Here is a 15,225-nt window from a genome sequence, read left to right on the forward strand (position 1 = left end):
ACCAAGCAACTGACCAACAGTCAGTGAGCCCCAAGCTCACCACGGACACAAGCATGGGCCCAATCAAGATCCTGTGAGCCTTCCTCAGACCAGATGGACCACCTGACTAAAATGATGATTTTTTTTTTAACGTCACTTGCTAGGCATTAAAAGAGACAATACTGTCTACACTGAAGAAGATACTTGCAACCCACAAGTCCACCAGATTATCCCAGGCTCCACCATATACGAAGAACTTCTTTTAAAAAAATAAAAAAAAAACCACCCTCTGAATGATCATAGACTTGAAAGAAGTATTTCACAAAGAACACCCAAATGTCTAATTTAAATATTAAAAAGTCCTCAGCTTCATTGGCTGTCAGAGAAATGCAAATTAAAACCACAATGCAATATACATTTGTCAGGTTTACTGAAATAAAAGCGTTAGAAAATACCAAACATCAGGGAGAATGTAGTTGACAACCACCCTCATAATGGCTGGTGGGAGTATAAATTGAAATTTTAAAAACTGCTTGTCAGCATCAACTCAAGTTAAAAATACACTTATCCTGTTACCAAGCAATGTCATTTCCAGATATAAATCCAACAGAAATATGTCCATATGCTTACAAAGAAATATACTAAACTGTTCATAGCAGCATTATTTGTAACGGCCCCAAAACAGACACTGTACAAATGTCCATCAGCAGAGCAATGGATAAACTGCAATGCAATGACACAAAATAACACGCTGTAAATAATCTAAAACGCTGTAAAGTCACACTGGAGATGATAGATATTAGGACCTGAATGACGAATTCCGGGGGACACAGTTACATCCTGTAACCACCCCACACTGTTTATCCATTTTGTTTAGTTTGCCATTTTACTAATGATGCAGTTCTTTAAGCACCTGGCTTTAATAAATGGGTCACATTTTCAAATCAGCCTAGTGCTACCTTCAAACCTCGTATCTTAGACGTGCATTAAACCCAGCTTCTACATGACTAAGATTATAAATCACACTCATTTATGACAAACGTTTTAATGCTTTAGGTTTAGTTCCTTCTTTATTTTGGATACTTGGAATCCTTCTTATTTTTATGAGGGACATTGTAATACATAAAAGTATGTTTGTGTTGTATCCCTAACACTTTAGGAAAAGGGGCGGAGGAGAAAAAGTTTCAAGGAGGCTTTTAAGTTTCTACTTGTCTTTAATCCCACAACCAGGAACCTCCTGAAGAGTTCAGTTATCATTTAGCACAGAGATAGGAAGAATCACTTTGAGGATAAAATTCATGATCATTTATGGAGCTTTGAGTCTCTCTAATGAAAATGAAACTGAAAACAAATAATTGAAATGCTTTCTCCATTTGAAATTTTGGTAGACTGGATAACCCTGAGTCAAAGTAACAAAAAAGTTAATCTTCCTGTTTAAAGATTATAATAGCTGTAAACCCAACATGGAGAATTTACTATAATTATTTAATAAAATTAATAATAGATCTACCAGAAACCAATTACAGTACCAAAAAAAAAAAAATCAGAGCAGGAAAAAATACAAATTTTGTGTTGTGTTTTAAAAAATATTTCATATGTTAAATTGCCTGTTTTCCTTCTTTTTTCACGTGATACACAGTTGCTAAAAATATGCCTCTGTCTCTCGCATCCTCACGGACCACCACACGTCAGGTCATGTGTTCCCTTTGACATTTATCAGGATGCTCTGTTCTCCAGGTGGTCTTTTCACATTTTCTCTTTTATATGAATTGTGTTTGTTCTCCCTAAAGTCACTCTCACCGCTCTGTTCTGAACCCCAGCAATCTCTTTTGGCTCTAAAATTGCCAGGTTCTAATTACATCTTTTTTCTCAATTGTTTCTCCGTACATTAATTTATCTCTAAAACCAGAAGATAAAGCACATGATGTATGAACTATTTATTTACTCAGGGCATTTAGTTCTTCTTATAGATTAAGTACTGAATGGCATTATTTTGAATTATGCATATGCTTCCAGAGTAACAGTACTATTGAATGGTTTATGGCTCCACAGGCAAAAGGATGTATGGAAGTTTAAGTTTGAACTATTAGTGATACCATCTCACACAATCACCTAGAACACTGTATTCACTGAATTACACTGCATCCTAATAAACATAATTTAAAAAAACTTCATAGCTAGAACCAAAGGTCCTCCAGATAGATAATTTTGTAAAGTGAAATTTATATATGCAATTTTTTGCACATAGTTAATGCTTAGTAATGGTAATGATTTTATGGACATAGAAAAGGTCCTGTATTTATGAATAAGCAAAAAAATCTTATCTAGGGGCATCACCTAGGTTACCAACCCTTTTGTATAATCAAAACAGACAGAGTAATGATTTATAGCATGTGTAAATACATGTAGATTCAAAACGGTGCCTGACACGCTGGGTGTGCTCTCTATACTTCTTTGCCATGATTTATTTTCTGTTTCCCCAATACCTGACTACATCTACCTGACCACTCTTGTCAAGTCAGATTAAGAATACATATAGTCAACTTCCTGCTGAAGAATTCACTGGACCCACAACTGAATTCTGGAGAAATTCCACATTGCATTAAGTTTGCCATGGAAATGAGACCACGGGGAAAAAGTGACAACAATTATTCAGTGTTGGAGTATTAGCTGGCATCAATGTCTTTCCAACCTGCTGCTTTTGCAAAGCAGTGATCAGCAGTACGCCACCTATTTTCTCATGTTCACAAATAATGCCGATGTGCAGTGCTTCTTGTCATTATGTATAGGAAGATTCAAGATATAAGTGGATAATTTGATAAAAGTGACCAGTACTATAAACTGTGAATATTATAAATCATGATTATTGGAAACTGAGGTGAAAGATAATCTTGGAGCTATTATTATAAAGACCAGAAAAAAAGTAATGTGGAATATTCTGGAAATGGTGTGACCCAAGGGGTATATGTGTGTGTGTGTATCTTCAAAAATAGACCTAGGTCCCAATAAAAAAATTAATGAAAATACATCTAAACAGTTGGCATCTAACAAAAAATCATTGATCAGTCAAAATAAGTACAAAAGGGACTGATGAACAGAAACGTAACAAAACAAAGAGATTCAAAGATGAGCACAAAATTATTTTCTGAATCTAAATGAAACATGATTTCCTAAATAAATAATTTAGTCAATAAATGAAGCATAAGTTCAAAGACGAGACTAGAATCAGTGGCTTGGAAGAAAAAATGGAAGAAAGATGTCAGAAGAAAACCATCAGGGAAAAGATAAGGGATTTGAAGGATCTATCCAGAAGACCTAACATGCAAATAACAGGAATTCCAGAAGGAGACAAGGGAACAGATGGAAGACTGTTAATAATTAAATAAATTAAATAAATCATAGAAGATTATTTCCCTTGCTGAAGAAATAATGTGAATCTGCAGATTTGGAGAAGATTAATGAGAAATGTCCTATTCCTGAGCCTATTATTGCAAAATTTCCAAAATCTAAGGCAAACAGAATAATTTATAAAATACAAAACAAAAAAATTTAAAGGGAAAATATGCACTCTAGCCTTGTGTATAATACTGAGATATCAAAAGTCAACCAATAATTCCCATAAGTCTACTATGAATAAAGTACTGCAATCACACAGAACTACACACAGACTAGTTTATCATGGTGTTGTTGAGAAGCAAAAGTACACTCACTGGTGTTAAACACCTTTTTATTAAATGTAAATGAATGTAAGGAGACTGGCTTGGAATGGGCAGTGTAAGTAATGAATGAATTCTTAAAACCAAGAGAGTGTATGATGCCCACACTGAGATATTAACTTGAACCATATCACTGATAAAAGTAACTAAAATGCTGGAAAAAAATAGTATGAGGGTATTAAAATGGTACATGACCTGAAAAGGAAGGAAACTCTGGGAGAAAAGCTAGTCTTTGGATCCACTTTTCGAATAAAAGGAAAGGAAGCTGAGAAGCTGAGAAGTGAAGGAGCTATTTCACATCCTGGGATATGAAGGAGAGAATTGGGTATCAGAACCACCATGCCCTTTCACAATCTTCTCCAGCAACCTCAACTTTTATTTAGGGGACCAAATGGTTAAACCTTAAGGTTAAGAGATTTCTTGAAATAGATCATCCAGGACAGAACAAAGTTGATGTAATATCTGAAAAGCAAATGGTCACAATTTTCTAAAAGTTATGAAAAAACAAAACAGAGATTTAAAGCAAAATGTCCAAACTAAGAAAAGAAAAATTAATTAAAAACTTCAAGTTAAGTATATCTCAGGAAAAAACACAAAGTAACCAAAAGAAAACTCTAAGTGCAGGCAGAGGATGAAGAGAGATCAACTTTTAAAAGAACAATGATATGTTTGGGCACGTGTCCCAAGAGAAATAATGGATGCCAAGAAACAATGGAGCAATAGCTTTAAATGACAGAAAGAAAGTGACTATGGGCTCAGAATTCTGCAGCCAGAGAAAATATATGTGTATATATATATATATTCTCCTCCAATAAAGATGAATGTCCTGAAGACAAGGGCAACTGCCCAAGGAGCACATACACGAGACCTGCTAGAGCAAGCTTTTCAGAAAATATTTAAACAGAAGGAACGCATGGCGGGTCCTCCATTGCCTTATCACGCTGGAGAAAGACACATCTAGTACAGCAGATGTCAGGGTCTTAGAAGATCACCCAATCCCAGGGCTTGGGGGTTCGCGTTGTGTGGCAGGAAAGCGGCGCTTGCTCCCGCCCTTGTCAGGATTCAGCGGGAGCGCAGTGTGGTCAAGCCCGGACTGCAGCCCTGTCCTAGCAGCTCAGGCTTTATATGTGGGACTCACCCCCAGTCCCTCCCTGGCCGCCGTCAGAGGCCTGGGTTTGCAGCTGTGACACACCTATGTGACATGACAGCACAGGAGCCACCGCGGCATTCGTGGGGGGGGGGGGGGGGCTGGGTGGCATCCCCGACACGTCAGGGAGGCTTGGGGCTAAGACTGAGTTTGACGAAGGCTGAGGCCCTCACACTGGGACCTAGCCAGTTTCCATGGAGCTTTGCAGAAGCAAAATTGCAATAAAGAGGGAGAAAAAAAGAGTGCACATTGGTCAAGAAGGGAAATTATTCAAGATGGAAGCTCAGAAGTGCAGAAAGGAGAAAAAGAGAAATAAAAAAGGGGTTAAAAAGGGCAAAGAGCAGAGTGGTAAGATTCAAGCAGAGCAGACTAGTCAGAATTATGGATTATGACTGTGTGTGCCTCTCCTCTGAATTTTCAAGTTTTAGTTTTATACATAACCTCCTATTTTATGATCTAAATGATTTTTTAAAAACCACTTATTTCAATATTAAGATTATTATCAGAATTTTTCAGAACCAGGTACTTCGGTCTATATAGTGCACAGCTCTTTTCAGACAACAAATTGAAAAAATGGTTTGACAGAAGCGGGTCCATTTTTTTGTTTTTGTTGTTTGTTTTTCTCATTATTCTTTTGATTTTGTGTTTTCTCCAGAAGAATATTTTTACAAGTATCCAGACACAAGTTGTCTGCTTGCAATAAAAGTAAGCTAATTAAGTATGAAGTCACAAGTTTGCCCCAAGAGAGGGACCAGGTAGATTCTACAGAAGAATGTGGCAGAGCGTTAATATCGACAGGGCTTCCTCCCAGAGGCAGCTGCGCAGTGGTTATGATATATAGCATCACAGGGGCTGTCACCAAGAGCAACACTAAATACAGCAGGGAGAAACCTTCCCCAGGGCCACCCTCTGAAACGATGGGGTTTTCTCTGAGAAGATAAATATCTCCTCTCACACTGGAGAGCTAATCAATGGGTTAGAAATTACTGCAATACAAGTGAATTACAGATGGCGCCCAGCTTTTACTGCAAATGACGGCAGCACAAGGCAGTGGGCGAGGGGTGAGAGCGTATGCTGGGGGCAGGGAGGGGACAGAGAGGCAGGCATCACGACAGCCCTACCTTTGGGTGGTTAAGAGCGTAGAAAACAGGAAGTGAGAGGGCAGCTCATCTTAACAGAGCATTTTTAAACAATTACTAAAATCACATCATTTGCCAGGAACATCAATGTGTTTGAAAACGTAAAGATGTGAAAGGGAATATTTGGTTCAGAGGGTGCCTAAGATGGGGAAGCTATCTAACAGCAGATTGTAAATGCCTATAGATCTGTGACATCAGAACCTAAAAACCAGTGTCAGTCTGCCTTAAGAAACTTGTACATGAATGTTCACAGCACCATTATTTAAAACAGCTAAAAAGTGGGGGAACGCCAATGCGCATCAACTGATGAATGGATAAATACATGTTACAGCCCGCACACTGGAGGATTACTCAGCGGTAAGAAGTAATCAAGGGCTAACACGCGCTACAACACGCATAGGTCTTGAAGTCATTTTGCAAAGTAAAAGAAGCCAGTCACAAAAGAGCCCATATTGTATTATTCCTTTTATATTAAATACTCAGTACAGGTAAATCTGTAGAAACAGCAAATAAATGAGTGGTTGCCAAGGGCTGAGGGCAGAGGGGAATGTGAATAGGTATGAAGATTCAAAAATTGGGGGGAGAAGGGTTGGATGAAAATATTCTCAGATGAAGCAGTGGCGAATGTTGTCACATTCATGGACATGAATGATGTTACAATTCTATGAATATATAAAAACAATTGAATTATATGCTTTAAATGGGTGAATTTCATGGTGTGTGAAATATATCCCAACAAGACGGCTATAAAAAATAATGTAAGAGGAATTTAAAGGATACTTGCCATATACGTGAAATAGAAGATTCAAGAAAAATGTGCAATCACTTATATGAATTGACAGTTACACCACTTTCAATTGTGGAAAGCCCAGAGCCCAGACTTCTGCTCCCAGCAATGGCAAGTCAGGTAATTTGGATGAACTCTAAAGTGAATAAAATTTTAAAAATCTGATAAGGGTGTTTTGAAGTATCCTATGCTTAAATTCATGAAGAATTGACAAAATACTAAGAAACCATCAAGCTAAGAAAGAAAAAAACATAATGAAGAATGAGAATCCAAATTGCTAAGTGAGGCACCAGGATTCTGAAAACTGCTTTTGCCCTGAGGGTAATAGTCCAAACAGACCTGAGTGTCATTTTTAGCTTTTCTACAAAAAGAAGGGAACACCTAAAAAGTCTGACAATATCAAGCTTTGCTCCGGATATTGAGCAACAAGGATACCTCTGCTAGGAGTGAAAACTGGTAAAGCCATATCAAAAAACAACTACAGAGTAATTAAAGAGCTGTAGCCATGTACGGCAGTGCTGGTGAGAGCTGCAAACACAGTTATGAGAAAAAGAAACGTGAAAACTGCAGACATGTATATTGTTTAGTGCTATATATGCAGTTGGTGAAACAAATTTAAAAAGGAAAATCAAGCAAATATTTATCTAAGCTTTTTAAGATAGGGTTGCCTCTGTTGGAAAAAAAATTCAGAGAGCTTTACTTGATACGAATATTCTATTGAGCTAGAAGCAAATTGTTCTCTATCAGGGAGATTTCAAAACCAAAAGTGGTGAAGAAGCTTGGCTCTTAGCAGCTCCTGCTCAGCTTATCAAGCATGAATGAGGGAGTACCCTGTCTTGTGTTTCCTTACCAGAACTCTGCATTCCTTTTAGAGAAGCCACACTGTGTGAGCTTGTTTGTAACTGATTGGCTAGGAAGCTGTAAGGACACGTTGACATGAAGAAAGCTAAAGTTTTGGTTAAGGTCAGAGGCAGCACTTCAGGGAAACCGGGATGGTTTAAGTTTCAGTCACGCGGCTGTGAGTGTTTAGTCCAGAGGTCGATTCAAACTATGCGCTTTACTTTGGATTCTGTTAAACACCCCTATAATAGAAGAAGCATCTAGCCACATTCAAATCTTTTACCTGCATGTAGATTATTGGTTTTCATGTTAATAATAATTGATAATAACAATAGGTATAAAATTATGCACACATTACTTGTATTTATGCACTTCTTTTTAGATGTTAAAATTTGCATTAATAAAAATCAATCGACTGATCTATCTCAGTACCTATTATCTGCATCTATGCCAGGTTTCTTGAATCTTGTGACTGCTCTCCTGACTCAGCTCTGGGTTACTGTCCCAAGCTGATCCATGTGGAGTGGTGAGTTGTAAGATGACACCTGTCTGATGGGGAGGGGCATTAACTCCCATCAGTATAATGAGAGGTGCGACCCTGGGTTTCACCTGTGCCCTATTCAGGTTTTTCAGCTCTCGCTTGGATTCTGTGAGCCATCTTAGCATCCTGCTAATAAAATTTCATACTTTTTATATACACAAACAAAATGGAAAAACAGCCTACCAGCTCTCCCTACAAAATCTTAAAGAATCTGTATGCAGTTAAGTGTTAGACTTAAATTGTTTTATGATTTCTATGTCCAACTATAACATGTGTCTACATTAACTTTAGATATTCTTTTTTTGAGTACAAGTAATCATTAAAAAATTTGAATCATGTATTGACATGAAAAATTTTCCAAATGTGATGCAGGCACTATTTATCATTTTACCCTTACTTGGGCAATTGAGCATGTTATTTATTTTGACAAAATTATCCTGGATATCAGTAAACTTCTGATAGTAAAACTTAATGAGCATATGTGTGTTAAACCCAAATAACGCAGATTTCTGTCTTTTATCGGCATGATGCCTTATCTTACAAGAGAAATTTAACAGATTGATTACATTACTCTAGAACACTTAGGTTTGATATTCATGATTCCATAAATTATCAGTAAACTTACCTAGTATACTTTGGGAATTTGTTCAAACTAAGCTTTATTAGCCATTTTTATTCTAAATAGAAAATACTGATTTTGTAACACAGAAGTCGCTGTGCATGCAGCAGAACTGTACAGGACTAGAGTCTGTTGGTCACTGACCAGAAAGATTCAAGGGTAAAAAACTTGCTGAATCATAGTCCTTAGCTGAATCATGTAGTTTAGTTTTCCAAGTGTTGCATTATTCAAAAGAAGAATAGATTATGCTACAGAAAATTATGAGTGACATGTTAGATTAAATAGTAATTACATAAATATTCCATCATGGTCAACATAAAGTAATGTTCAGTGCTCATCAGCAAAGCATTTTTTAAAAATCTGATTAGCCAGAACCGATGCCTTAATGAGTTGGAGTTGAGAGCAATTACTGTCTGTCCTGTTGTTGATGGATGATCCAATGATCAAAGGTTATCCTAAAATCGCGCTGCGAGAAAACACAGCAGGAAATTCCACTGCGCTTCTAGTATATTCAAAAGGCAGAAAAAAATGTTTTACTCACAGAGGATTTGTCTTAAGGGATAAAGCTGAATCCTCACTACACTTGCACAATATAATAAGGTCTATTAAAATGTAGGGTTTTTCACTAGCATGAGATACAAACAAATTGCTAATTGGTACTTGAGTCATAAAGACTTTAATACACTTTTATTTGAAAATTATATTAGAAAATTCAAATCCTGCTTTTCTTTCCACGGGTTAAATGCAACAAGCACTTGTCCAACCTTAATTAACAATATGACGAAATTTAAAAATATTCCTTTTACTTGTGGGGTAACTCACCTTTAAAGTATGTATCCTCACAATTTCAAACTCACATATTTTGTTCTGTTCCATTGGGCTAATGGGGCAAAATGTCTTCTTTCATGCACATGAGTTCTCTACTGTCTCTTAAATTTATTTTCTCACATATTACACATCTCCGGTTAATTTCTTATTTCCTTTATGCCTTGTTTTTAAATTATCTTTTATCCTCATCATTCTTTGCTGAATAGCCTTCAGTTTACTGACTGTTTTTTGTTTTTGTTTTTGTTTTTTTTTTTGTCCTTTACATCTCTCCCTGGTTCTCCGTATTACAGGGAGATGCAGAGAGCTTCATTGTCTTTTGCAACCCATCCATAGGGAAAGGCCTATTTTCCTAGGTTGCAGGGAACCTATCTAAGCCTAATTCTTCCCTTACGCTTTATTTTTCCTGTACCACTTTGACAGAATTATGCAGTACCTCAAGCATCACATATATAAAAGCCAAGAGAAGAATGTTCTGTTGACACAGCACCCCCAATTCCATAGCGCCTCCTCACCTTATGGTTCATGGCATCTACCTCTTTGCACTGTCACTATCTCGCTCAGCCCATGGCTATTTTTTTTTTCCAATTTTGGTACTTGACTTTCAGTCATTCTCTCCCCTGGGTTTTGGTGACATTTAATGGAGATATCACTCTGTAGACATCTTCTAATTTACCCAGCAAATGCCTTGGGCTCCTTAATCCCAAGACATTTTCCTGCACGGAATTTTAGCTAACCATTTATCCCCCAAACAGCACTCCAAATTATAAAAATCACACAAAAGTCATTTGTCTAAAATATCTCAACTGACACTCCTCTATGCACGCACAATTTCTGTCCATTGGATTTTCTTGGGTCTCCCCTACAAATTCATTTGCCTTTCAGCATTGTCTTTTGCCTAATCCTTTGGAATTTCTATTTGCTTCCCAACCTCTAAACAATTTCTGCTTCCTCTTACTCTTCTTTTTCCAGATGCTGTACTGTGGTAGTCTTAATTTTCTCTCCCCACAGTCTTCTTTTCCTTTGTACCACTATTGTTCCAGTACACCGTCCCAGCAAAACCACTGCATTGATTATAATACTGGGGAATGCTATCACCTAACTCCTTTATTTTTACACACAGATACCTAAAAGCTACTAGAGAAGAGCACACGTCAGGCTAAAACTTCGAAGGCTCCAAATTCAGCGAGACCGTCTGCTGAGTGAACTGTTGGCCACCCGCTTCACCTGTCTTCTCTCAGAGCCCTCAGAGAGCTGAGCTTACAGGACAACCAAGCAGCCTGATGTTAAATGCAGGTGCCTCCAAGAAAAGATGGAGACATCGGCCCTGATTCACAGCGAGATGAACACGGAGAAAGACGGATGACTATTTAAGCAACAGGTATGAATCTAGATAATTTTTCTAGCAAATTACAAAAAAAGCTGAATGCAGGTGACCATGAGAGTACAGAATCTCAGAGAACTGTGAGCAAAAGTGGTGTCTGCACCTCTTCATGGGCCCTGACAGAATATTCACAGTAAAGACTGAAGAAAACTTCCCTAAATGGGAAAGTCTATAAGAAAAGGTAAAGGCCATAGTGAAAACAGAATGCATCTCTCTTGTATTCTTATTGCCTATGGGTCAAAAAATCTTTATCTTCAGGGGCAATAAAGAAGAGAATAGGAAAAAAAAATCTTTACCCCGAGTGGGGACAAGGACACCATAATAAGCATATACAATTAGAGACCCCCCAAGCACCAGGGGAGGGTCAGGATTATTGAAAAAGTCCCCCTTGCAAGACTCAGGACCCCCTAAGCCTGAGGCTGACCCATGACAATGGAGTCTATCCGGCTCCATCATCCAAGAAGGACTGAGGAACAAGAGACGACCCTGCAGCAAGGAGGGGCCGGCGCTTGGAGGAAGACCCTCTTGAGCTGCACAAAGGAACAGCGTAACACCGAGCCTGACAGAGACAAGAAAAATCCTGTGGATAATCAAGAAACAATGCGTACACACCTAAGTGTGCTGTGGAAGTAAGAAAAAAGACTGATGCAGGATAATTCAAGTGGAGCGCTGGGGAGAGAGGAAAAGGTGAATGAATCTTAGGGAATACAGTCTGACTCCATTTGAAGACAGTTTTACGGAGATCAGAAATCTTCATGAGCTACTGAATCAAGAATGAAAAGCGAAGCGTCAACACAGCAGATACTCAGCCAATGAACAGCATAGGGCTCAGCGCTAAAGGAGGTGTTCACGTCACCTGAATTTACTCCCAATCAAGGACACCACTTTCCCGAAAAGGTGAGCGTTCCAACTTACTTTTTAGGTGTGACAGATGGAGACAAGACTTCAGGAAAAACAAAACACATTTGTGATCATGTTAACTTAATGAACCAGCAACAGATGTGCTCTGTAGGGGAGTGGTAACTCCACCACAGACAGAACTTGTTGGCAGAGAAATTCCCATCTACACAGCATCCAACACTCATCCTTACACAGAAGTACATTTGCGGGGAGGGGGCAAATCTCAAGAGAACTAGTCATTTTCCTGAATCTGCAATAAAAGATGCAGAAATGGAATCACAAAATCTCAGCCCATACTTTAAATAGAGAAGAGACATTAAAATAATCAAATGTGGAAAGATTTGCCCCTGCTCAAGGAGTTTCAATGTGGAGAAAATTGCTTTTCAAAATATCACATGTGTCCAGGTTAGTTCTATTCTTTATACTAATTGCTTAAACTGGCAATAAAAATTCACTTAATGCAATCCTCATATCTCAGCTCTAAGGAATAAGATTCTTATACCATCTGTAAAAATTGAAATAATATAAATAAAAGCCACCCACAATATTTATGAGAAAGTGTAGGCTGAAATGTAGTTGCAGCAGTTCAAAATAATCAAAAGAAAGCATGAAGCCTAAAAGAATCTGCAAAATTTTGTACTTTTGTACTTTGTACAAATATAGCATTAAAGTGCTTGTTTCTAAAAATACATTTATTTCTCAGAAAATAAAAAATTATCTACAGTATTTGTAGGAGCTCCAAAGTAAATGAAAAGTGCTTTTTATATTATATGTGATTCAAAATTGAGATGAATAGAAAACGGTTGAAAGTAAAATGAGTTCTCCATTAACATATAACTTAGGAAAATTTAAAATCTATGTCCAAATAAACATTTTCAGTAGTAGATGAGCTATCTGATACCAAGTAACCAAATTCTGGACACTTCATTTAGCAGAACATCACAATTTTCACACAGAATAGAATGAGAAGATGAGGAAACATCCAGAGTCCATCAAATTTGTGAGAAAAAACAAACACCATAAAATGAGGTACAAATACCAACGAGTGAAAGAAGCCACATGTAAAGGCAAGCGTTACCAGAGCACACGGATCGCTCCCAAGAGCTGTTTAATACCCACAGGAACCGCATATTCATGCCATTGGGAGGCATGGAAGACGACGTAAACGATGAACAGACGTTTATTTCTGATGGGAAGCCTTTGTATTGTAAAGAAGTCAATTCTCTCCAAATAAATGAACCAAAATAAACAAACCAAAAGTGTTCTACAAATAACTCAGTCAGCTTACACTAAAATTCACTGGGAAGAGATAATGATCATGAATAACTATGAAAACTCTGTAAAGTAGAATTAATGAGAGCTGGAACCTATGAAATAACCACAGATCTTTTCTAATTAAAACATTATTTTGTTCGTAAGTATCTAAATAAATCAATACAACACAATATAAGATCCATGGGAGTCTCAGTATGTGATAAAAGTGTTCTTTCATTTTACTGGTAAAATAATGATCTATTCAATAATTGAATCTCAGACAACTGCCTAATAATTTACTCTTTATCTTCAGCAACCAAAAATGTAATTTCTAAATGGATTAAATATTGAAATTTAAAAGATTCAAGTGGATGAAAATAATTATTTAGATAGTATTTTCATAATTGTCAAGTTGAAGAAACTTCCTATTAAAGACATAAAAATCAAAATATGCACAGAAAAAGATTTTCAGAATATATATAAATACATAAAAATGGCTAAATATCAATAAGAAGACAAAAACACAATATAAGTTGCAATACTATTTCACTAAATATAAAAATACAAATAATCAACAAAAGTAAAAAGATTCTTAACATCACTAATGATTGGGAAAACACAAACTAAAGCATCAATTAAAATAATTTTCTATTGGATTGGCAAATACTAAAATATATTAATAATATTCATTGTTAGTGAAATCCATAATGATATACTTTCATGGGGTTGGAACAGTTAATTACTTTTTGAAGAGAATGTGGCTGCATCTGTCAAAATTACAATGTAAATACCGTTGGGATGAGTAATTTTACTTCTAGAAGTGTGTAAACCACAGAACTGCTCGTGCTCAGAGATGTGTGTTTAAGTCTGTTAGTGGACAGCATCCAAAAAATGGAAGCAAACTTAGTGTTACCTAATGTCCTAATGTGGCCTTCTCAGTTAATTAGCTGGTTTCTTGATAATCACCTGAAAATTCCTACTCTGATTTAATTTACTTTAAAGATCAAATGAGACAGCTTAAGTGGAAATTTCAAACTTTAAATAATAATAATAATAAAGTAACATTTACTATGTGTTTACCATCTATGCTGATTCTCACAACCACCAAATAAATAGTTCCTGCTATTTTATAGATGAGCATACTGACGCCCAAACGTGAATGTGGGGTCTGGAGAAGCAGATGCCCGGTATTTGACGCTAAGATCTAATAATTTGTGTGTAATATGTTCTCATAAACATTCAGACATTGTGGCCAGTGAATAAGATACTTGGAGATGAGCAAGATTTCTTCTTGCCTCACAAATTACATCCCAAAGACAGCGAGAAAAAAAATTCAACTGTCCGGAAGAAGAAAAAAGAAAGAAGAGTGAAACAACACAGGGAAAGGAAAATCATTACCACTTCCCTCAAATTAAGACTAGCGCTCTGTTTAATTGTCACTTGCCTCTTGCTTTCTGGTATGAACTTCCTCCCTTGAATTGTTATGGGTTAATTATAAAATTTATAAGTTTTAGTCAATATATCCTGTAAATGCTTGACAACGATTAAAATTTTATCGCACCAAGTTCATTAAGCAAATCCTATCGGACTGTGAGTTTATTGTCAATTTTAACTTGTTCAAGTGTTTCAATTACAATTCCATTCTGAACTGTAATAAGGTGGCTGATAAATGGCAGTGGTTAACAACTGCTATTAAAGCCACCCAGGGCAGAACTCCATAAATGTAGAACAATTAGGGTAACTAATGAGAGTCACAATATGCTATTATCTTTACATTATTCAGTTGATTTAGTGCAGCATTTCAATTGTTCCCTCTGGAAAAAAAAAAAATGTTCCACTTGTTTTCACTAGTTTTGGTCATTTTGTTGTTGTTGTTGTTTTTTTTTTGTTTTTGGTCTTTTATTTGGTCATTGTTTTTGAACTGATCTTGGATCTATTTTATTTCTGAAGGGAAATAATCGGAGTATAGATTTTCAGGAGCAAAGATCAAATAATACGGAGACAGAGCTGTGAGTCACTGACTTTGCTGTGCGTCACTGACTTTGCTGTGCCTACCAGGATGTGGAGGTTAAGATGTAAAGTAAAGAATTATTT

The sequence above is a fragment of the Camelus ferus genome, chromosome 30 (genome assembly GCF_009834535.1).
Source record: "Camelus ferus isolate YT-003-E chromosome 30, BCGSAC_Cfer_1.0, whole genome shotgun sequence".
NCBI classification, from domain to species: domain Eukaryota; kingdom Metazoa; phylum Chordata; class Mammalia; order Artiodactyla; family Camelidae; genus Camelus; species Camelus ferus.